This window comes from Macrobrachium rosenbergii, chromosome 15 (assembly GCF_040412425.1).
Source record: "Macrobrachium rosenbergii isolate ZJJX-2024 chromosome 15, ASM4041242v1, whole genome shotgun sequence".
NCBI classification, from domain to species: domain Eukaryota; kingdom Metazoa; phylum Arthropoda; class Malacostraca; order Decapoda; family Palaemonidae; genus Macrobrachium; species Macrobrachium rosenbergii.
Window position 1 is genome coordinate 5,364,844 of NC_089755.1, and position 10,023 is coordinate 5,374,866.

A 10,023-nucleotide genomic window follows, 5' to 3' on the forward strand; every position below is an offset into this window, starting at 1 on the left:
CGTCACGTCTGGTCTATTGGCACGTATCACCCTATCTGTTCTGATACCATAGTCCCAGAGGATCTTTGCCTGATCGTTTTCTATCACTCCCTCAGGTTGGTATTCGTACCACTTATTACTGCAAGCTAGCTGGTGTTTCTTGCACAGGCTCCAGTGGAGGGCTTTTGCTACTGAATCATGCCTCTTTTTGTACTGGTTCTGTGCAAGCGCCGGACATTCGCTTGCTATGACTTGTTTATGGTCTCGTCTTTCTATATTGCACTTTCCTGCATATGAAACTAGATGACTTATCTAATTTGAAATGACATCAGTAGTATTCGTTTCTTTCGACATATCTGCTCTTAGGGCCTGATCTCACGGCAAAATGGATCGCTTGATTATAACATCTAACTGCAACACTTGTCATTTCTTCTGTTTGATAATCTTGTATCTAATAATAATAATAATAATAATAATAGAGATAAGAATAATAATGCAATAATAAATGAAATAATAATAATAATAATGTAATAGTATCATTATTACTATTAACACGAGTAATGCTCTATTATTATTAATGGGAGAAAAATGTCATTCAGAGCAATGAATGTTCTGTAAACAAAGCAGTTTGTCGGTGACATCTGAAATTTGAAAATATTCCGTTTTCACAGGCAAGGGCTGGCGCCTAATGTTCATTCAGGTGATTATCAGAACAATTCCAAGGGATGGATTTTGGTGATGCATCCTTCTTAGTTTCCGAAAATTATAATTATCATTTTCTCTTATCTTATTGAAAAATGTAAATTACAATCCCTTCAATTAGTAATCACCTGCATAGACCTAATGTATTAATTTTAATTTTCATCTATGACGTATGATATATTACCCTGATTATGCGGGGCCCAAGGATTCCATCCAGATTGAATAATTATTACTTAAAGCTCAATGGGATTGTTTTGTCACATCTTTCCCAGTCAGAATAATTCTGAAATGAAGGAAGTGAAAGAGTTTTTGACTGGTTTTGTGCAACCATGAACATTTAGGGAACGACAGGTCTTTCAAAGAAAAAATTTTATTGGATAAAACATTATGAAATCTTTTCCATCATCCAAGAACACTGTCTTTGCTCCAGAAACCAAACAGGAACGATTTAATGGTATGTGTTTGTTTTTATTGGTTTTTTAGTAATAATAATAATAATCAGCAACAATAGACATAAATAATGATTATAATTTAATAATATATATATATTATAATAATATATATTATTTATATTATTTATAATATTTAATATATATATTTTCCTATTTAATATGTTCTCTTCTTTCTGTCATTTCCAGCTTTAAATGGCTCTTACTTCTGGTCTAATGAACAGCTGTATTCTTTGGGAAGCCATTTGAATTTCAAGTAAGTGGCTCCTTTGGATATTGGTTGTTCCATCTTTACAGCGGAATTTATCTTGAGGAATAATAATAATAATAATAATAATAATAATAATAACTCAAAACGCCAATAGTCAATATTGTTTCAAGCATGTAAAGTCAGATGGAATGATCAAATTCCTTTGACCTATGTTCTGTTTCAAATGAGTTCCGGTGGAGGAGGGGTGGGGAGGGGAACTTTTAATCCTATTATAATAAAGTTGAGCCTCTCTTCTTCTGTCATCTCCAATACATCTCCTCTTGAAGGGTTTTAATAAAGACCCCATATTCTTTGAAACCATCCCAAGTCAATCCGTCTTTAAATAAGCTTGTTTTATTTCCAAAGGTTTCATCTTCTGAAAAGCAAATAAAATAATTATTATTTGTAATAATAATGAATAATAATAACCATAATATTCTGAATAGAAATTTCTGGCCTGTTCTGATAATTTTTAATTTATTTTTTAGCCAAGAGATCCTCCTTTCTCAGCTCTCCTAATAAAATTTCACAATATAATCAATGTTGCTTTTTTACACTTTTCCAGGTCTGAAAGACTCTTTGAACGGCCGTCATGTTATTTTTTAAAACTGGATTTTTTACGGGGTCGTCAAAATCGAAGGAAATGAAATAAACTCCTAATAATATGATAATATTCTAATAATAATGACCAATAATAAAATTTTGTTTTAAAGAATATTTTTGAACAGCCTCAGAATTTCCATATTTTCTGGGTGGACCGAAAACATTATGCATTATGAGTCTGAATAATTATTAATAAAAGTTTTTAATTTAATAATAATTAATTTTAATATTAATAATGATTATAACAATCTAATTAGTTTAAAGCAATATATTGATTAATTTGAATGGATTAGTTTTTAATCAAACTGTTCAAAATCTTCAAAAGACTTATTAAATCGACATGTTAATGTCATAAATGTTTTTTAAAGTCTTATTTGCATTGCACTTTAAATCATATTAAAAAAACCTGTAATTATTTTCAAAAGTTCCAAGCTGTTCTTTTGGAAAAATCTGAACCCCCAGATCTTACAGTCCAGGCATCCACCAATTTTCTCTCTTTCATATGGCCTCCACCCTCTAATACACATCGATTGACAATGAACTTTCTTCCTCTGTTACATCTGATCAAACCTTCCATTTGATCAGCGCAATATTCCTCATTCACTAAAATTGGCTTTGTCCTTTTCGAAATTAACGTAAATTTTTTCAGAATGAATTGAAGATTTAAATTTTATTATTAAAATGTTTATTATTCATTTTCAATTTTCAGACTTCAGAATAAATTCTATTGTCAATAAATATATTGTTTATATTATTTATAGACTTCCCGTTTTATCATCTTAATATATGTAAATCATTTCAAACAAAAGTTACATTTGAAAAAATTTCTCAAGTTATTGCCACCTCATTGAGACTTGAATCAGTGCAAAACAAGCTTTTAAAAGATTAACAGAAAAATTTCATTCGTAATGGTGAGCGTTAAAACACAGCGGAGAGCTGACAGAAAAGGCAGTATTCTTTTCTGTGGGATGGCCTCTGAAGGAATCATTATTATTCAACTTCTTTCATATTAACTATACTGTCTTGTGCAATTCAGCATTTATTGAAATATGCACTTATGAAATATTAAATGAAAAGATTTAAGAACAGTTAGTATTCCCTGAGATTATGACCACATCGTCAGGGATTATCAACAATGATTAAATGTCACTGGTTTCAAATTTCCATTTCAACAACTTCTTTTACAAAAATTTAGGTTCAATTTCCAAGTCAGGTCCATCCGAAGAAAATAAATAAAATTTTCAAGAAATATTCAAAAGGACATTTTCAAGAAAATAAAATATGTCAATTCCGTCACTGGCATGATGCCACACAAAAGACTTATTAAAACAGAACATCAGGAGTTCAATAACCTGATTATGCTACATCACCGAAAGACCAGAGATTTCAATGCTCGAATAAAGTCTGGGGACTAAACGGAGATTATTATAAACAAACCTTTCAATAATAACGTAATTGTGACCAATTCAGCATTATTGAACATATTAACTGGGAATATTAAGATGAATCAAGTATTTTGAGAACAGATCAGATTTCATTTCAATGTCGAACCTTGGTAATGGTCAATTGGAATTTTTGTAATCAAAATTTTAATTAATTGATTTTTAATATGGGAAGTGCTGTTTTCCTTTTAAATGACATTTAAGTCAATGAAACTAGTTTCAATTGAAGTTAATCAATTATTTCAAGGCATCAGGAGTAGAATCATTCGTAACAGAGTGAATCCAAAATTTTATTTACCAAAAATTGAATTTCAGATTGAGGTTGAACCTGAATGCTGACTGCTGTTAGCATTCCTTCTGAATTTATTGGAGTTGGAGAATAAAATCATTAAATAAATGTAATCATTATTTTATTATTATTATGTTTATTAAGAGATTACTGTTATTATTACCCTTATTATTATTTCAAGGCATATTATTATGTCAGGATTACTTGTAATCAATCGATTCTTATTGGAAAAAATTGTCTTGAAAATTTGAAAAATCTTAATTACATCAAAATCTGTTATCTTAATTTGATATATTACATTTCATGAAAAAATAAAGACAATGGAACTTTTAAATAAATTAGTGAGAGAGAGAGAGAGAGAAACATGAGAGAGAGAAGAGAGAGAGAGAGAGAGAGAGAGAGAGCCTCAAGAGAGAGCATTTATGTTCCATTATATGATGAACTGTATCTATATTCTCCTTAACCCTCTTGAGGTTTGGAAATTTGCCAATTTATCTTAATTTCATATTCATTCTTTGTATTTCCTAAAGAAAACCAATTAGACACCGTATTCTTTGATAGCTTGAGATTTCAGAGTCAGTGGAGTTTTGAATAGAGGGAGATTAAGAGTATCCATAGATCTTCTGAATACATAAAGAAAATAATAATTTACTAAAGACTTAAATTATTGCTACAAGATTAGAGATTTCCAAAACAACCTTACTGCAAAACCTAATTAAACAAAACAATTACATGTAAAATAAACAGACTAAACCAAAATTAAATTATCAAGTCTGTAACTTTGGAACTTTTAAATGAAGAGTTTAAATAGGTACTAGTCAGCCTTATTGTGACCCTTCCTTTCCTCTGCAGGGTTTTGACACTTGTTTCTTGTTGTAGAACAATTTGATACAATTGTACACACCTAATACATGTTTGTGTTAGCTCTTGTCTTTAAGCCACATCAGTGTGTTACTTTCGTTAAATATACTGAACACATTCTCAGCAATTTGTTCTTTAATACTGCTAACCAGGATACAATTATCAATGCATCACCCTTGGTTTGAATGTTTTAGCCACTTTGAATTTATAAGACTTTCAATAAAAGACTTTGTAAATAGTTTTATATACACTTTAAAACAAGACTGTAAAGATTTAAAGATTCAACACTAATAAAAACGCAGAGTTAATTAATGGAACCCTCCAATTGAATTAGTAACTTTTCTTTTCATCTTTTTCAAACTTGACATTAGAGACTTGGTGAATTATAATCTCATCATTTAACGTAAAAATCGGTTAAGAATAAAACATTTCTTAAAAGATTTGAAGTTAATTAAAACTCAACTCCAGTGTTTATCCAGTGATTTCTCTCCTCTCTCTCTCTCTCTCTTCTCTCTCTCTCTCTCTCTCTGCTCGTCGGATAAATAATAACGGCAAAGGAAGTTCTTATCTCGGTGGTCTTTGGTTGTCACAGTCAGTGTCAAGAAGTCAGAAAATATAAAGCATATTTTTGAAGGCCTCCACACTGAATGAAAGTTTCTCTCCTCACGGGACGCGGGATTTACAGTTATTTTCATCTCTCTCTCTCTCTCTCTCTCTCTCTCTCTCTCTCTCTCTCTCTCTCTCTCTCTCATTCCAGAATGGACCAAATAGTAGTTGATACAGGCAACAGCTAAATAATGCCTAAAGAAATATAAATTACAAGAAATAAGCATAAATTAGACGAGAAAAAGCTTTTTGGGGGATAAAAGTAGCATCAGGATTTACACACGTGCCATTTGACACTAAGTACAGCTGTCCATTCCATTCTGGTGCAAGTAATTTGCAACATATGGTCATTCTGCAGGCATGTGCGAGATGGGTGCAAATTATAACCATAGTTCCACCCGGGAAAAGGCCATATATATTTTTGGCTAGATAAGATAACATGCCATATACTTTTTTTACTAAAAGTTTTTTTTTAAATAACCCAAATCTTATATTCTGTATTCAGAGTTTGATATTTGCATAACCAGATATAATTGTTATACATTTTTTTTAATAAACTGGAATTGATATCACTATAGGGTAACAAGTAATAAGTACAAAAAAAAAAAATTGTGATCCCACACTTTTTGGGAGTTCTCTCAAGTGGAGAATTATGGATCTAGATTTTCAAACCAGCGTTGATGAGAGGAAAAGAATAATAATTCGATAAGGAAAACGAGTGTTTTCCTTCCCCATTCTCCCTCCCTCAGAGTTAATAACAACTCCTGTTTGCTTTTACTGAATTGCTTATCTCTCGAGTCTCAGGTAAACTGGGCGTAGTTAGGACACTTAATTATTCACACAGAGTACAATATCAAGTTTCTCTTTAATCTTTTTGTGTTTATATGTTCATTGTTGATATAGGTTGCAATTTCCATGTTCAAGTACTGGTGTATAATTTGAGGAGATCCCTATTCACTCTCTGGCCTTTCTCTCAAAATTGACAGGAAGGTAGGCCCCCCATTACTCCTTGAGCCTTTAGGCAAGGAAAACTAATTCTAAAGGTAAATTTAAATAGGCCTCATCTCTCATAAAAGTATATTTATCAACTCTTATCTCCTAATTTACAAACTAACATATCGTGTTTAAAAGCCCTTATCAGATAATTAACATAACATTTGCTTATTCAGTAAATATTTTCTTTCAAAAGCTCTGTTCTGAGAACATTTACTGGGTTGAAGCTTCTTTTTCCTTTGAGAAAAAAGGAAGATGTTCGGAAACCGACATTCCTTCGGAACGAGAAAACCTTAGATTTCCTCAGAGATTCTGAGATTCTGAATAAATAGTAAGAAGCAATAATCAAACTTATTATAAAAAAATAATATAAAAACTTCTTTTATTCCAGCAAAGCTAGTGTTGTATCAACTATAATTTTATTCCTGTTCGTTGGGTTTCAAAACTGAAACATCTCTCTTTGCATCAATATAAAATGGCTGCTATAACGAAATCAACAGCTGAATGTATTTTCAGGATAAATTCCTTTTCTCCAGGAACGAATGCTGGCCATTCAATTTGCATCATTCCACTTTTTTAATCAATTGTAAAATATTTGTTGTTGTCGAATGTAAATGCAGGACGTGGAGTGGTCCCCCGTTCTCCATTAGAGAGAAGTTATTGGGTTTTGCTTCTCTAAGTGGAAAATACAACTAAATAGACTTTAGTTCCGGAAAGTTGCAATGTAGGATACTGGATGCTCTCTCACAGTACATAAAGATAAAATTCTCCTTCACTCCACAGAACGAAAAACATTCCATTAGCTTTATCGTTAATGATATATTATATTAATTGATTTTTTCAGGAAAATTTAGAATACTATTATTATGGATATAAGTGTCAAGTCCATAGATATGAAGTTAGAGTTTGTTCTGCAAATAATCTGAAATAGGGATGCTGTCATAAGTCAACAAGCATTGCCTGTTATTGCATTGCATGTGATGTACATCATCATGGTCACATTTGTAAAGCAACTATACATTTCTGAAAATAAACTACAGATCTGTCCTGAGGAAGGCAAAGCACCTCCAACTTTCCCTCTGGCATTTCTATAAAATTCGTGGATCTGAATAATTATTTCAAAGAAAACATTCCAAGAACAGTTCGCAATTATTACTTTTTATTTGAGGAGTTTTTATGGCCAGGGGCAAGTTACTCTAACTGCTGCAGTTGTCTAGAAGGGAAATGCACTGAAGATGAGACAGGAATAGTAACAGCAACAGTTTCAAGATTCAGTCAGTCAGTCTGATGTTTTCACTGAAATTTTCTACGTGAAGGACAACTTTCTATTCATTCGTTGCCCCTTCTCCTTGCATGTAAATACATACACACACACACACACACACATATATATATATATATATATATATATATATATATATATATATATATATATATATATATATATATATATATATATATATATATATATATATATATATATATATATATATATATAATACAGTAGTTACATCCAGAAACATTATAAAAGTCAAAATTAAATCACACAGAAATGAAAACAATTTTCTGTTTTACATGAACACTTTTGAATCAGTAAATGATAATATTATACAACAGTCACTATGACAGTTGATTTATATTAATCAGTATTATTTTGTGAACTTTGTTAAAGCTTCGTCTTATTTGCTAACGTCACTAAAGCATTAAAACAGGGAATTTATTAGAAAGAATAAGACCTTATACCCATAAATGCTGGAATTAAAGCTGAATTTAACCACACATCATTCAGTAAAATGTCTTAACAGTTAGAGATAGCAAAATGGAAGCAGTTTTTCACAGGACAATTTCCTGCCTCTTCATCTCCCGCGTAAATGGAGCTTCCTTTTGCAATAAAGGAGGGAATAAAAGTGTTTCCTGAAAGGGTAATAAAGGATGATTTATGAGGGAGTTAGCGAAAATCGATGCTCTTTTATTCTCGTTAATCCTTCTTCCTTATTTCGTCGTTTACGAAATCAGGAATCTGGACTAAACGGGAAATCTGTCTCTCTAAGAGAATAAGTTTAGGAATTCCAGTAAAACTTCAAAGTGTCTGTACGGTATCCAGACCATCGCTTTGAGTTTGTTAACGCGGCCTCTTCTTGACAGATTTACTGAATCTCTCTCTCTCTCTCTCTCTCTCTCTCTCTCTCTCTCTCTCTCTCTCTCTCTCTCTCTCTCTGCGTGACGCATAAAGCAGGAAGGTCTTATCTCAGGAGTCTGGTTGTCAGTCAATGTCAAGAAGTGAGAAAATATTCAGTGGATTTAGGTGAAGGTAACGAACTCTGAGTAAAGGTTTCAGGGGATTTCCGTTATTTTCAGTCCTTTCCGTTTTCAGTCCTCCTCTCTCTCTCTCTGGAAGTTGTCTGCGTTGCCCGTGTCGTTTTACGCTTGTTAGACTCAACAACATGAGATTTCGTGAAGCCTTGGAACAGTAAGGTATATCTGTGAATGAACATAGTCATGACAGACGCCGTTCATAGTGTTCTCCTTTGTAATGAATGCCAAGGGAAATGATTGTACCTCGGCCATGCCACACCTTCCTCCCGCAGAATTTGCAAAAGAGAAACAGAAGATTTTTTGGGTTAATAGACGAGGTGAGAAATGGATTATCTTGAAAGTAGAATAGGATATTCGTTTCATTTGAGAAAATACATTTTTTTCCAATATGAATACACTGGTAATTATCGTATTTAATTTTGTGCCTTTGTTCGGGAGTTCGTGATGAAAAAAATTCGGACGAAATTAGGAGAGAATGTTCATTGATGTTTCGGAAATGTTAGGGATATTGTAACATGTCACTCTGACCTTTAGAATTCGCACAAAGCTTTTCCATGCATTTGTCAGTGAAAAGTTAAGTTTTGTGAGTAATACTTGTGATAGGTGCTGAGTAAATATTTTTATTTCGTACTATATATATATATATATATATATATATATATATATATATATATATATATATATATATATATATATATATATATATATATATATATATATATATATATATATATATATATATATATATATATATATGTTATTATGTATATATATATATATATATATATATATATATATATGTTATGTGTGTGTGTGCATGTGTGTTTGCTATGTTCCTTTGTGAAAAATAGAACGAAACCAATCGATTTCTGCAAGTAAGAGATTATTCAGCCTTATTCTCTCATTCAGAACTTTTTATTTTTCGTCAGCCTTTGTGTCAACCATTCAAAAACTTTGCATATTCGTCACCTGTCCTTCCATTGGTCCCATTTTTCTGTCAGAATTCGACAGCAAAGCTCAAACAGAATTTAGGTTTTGCGAAAATTAAACGTTCTAACGAAACAAATGTACTGGGGACATTTAACACCCAGGAAACTCTGAAGGGTTGGTCTCTTTGTGTTCCTTCTCTGTAACGGATGCCTAGGGAAATTATTGTACCTCCGCCATGCCTTACCTTCCTCGCACAGATTTTGCAAAGGAGAAACTAAAGCGCTTTTGGGTTTAGACAAGGAGAGAAATTTTATTCTCTTGGGAGTAAAATATGGTTTTTGCATCATTTGGTAAAATGGATTTATTATAATTTGATTATGATTTTTTTATATTTATTTTGAAATCTCAGTGCGTTCATTCAGGGATTCTTAAAGAAAAGTTTAGAGGAAATGAGAGGAAACTTCTTTATCGTTACTGAAATATAAGAAATTTGGTCAAAACTTAATATAGCCAAATGATACCTGTAACAGGTGGTGAGGGAATGTTTGAATTTCGAAGGCTAAGAAATTCTGGGAACAAAAGTGAGGTGCTCTTGGAAAAAAT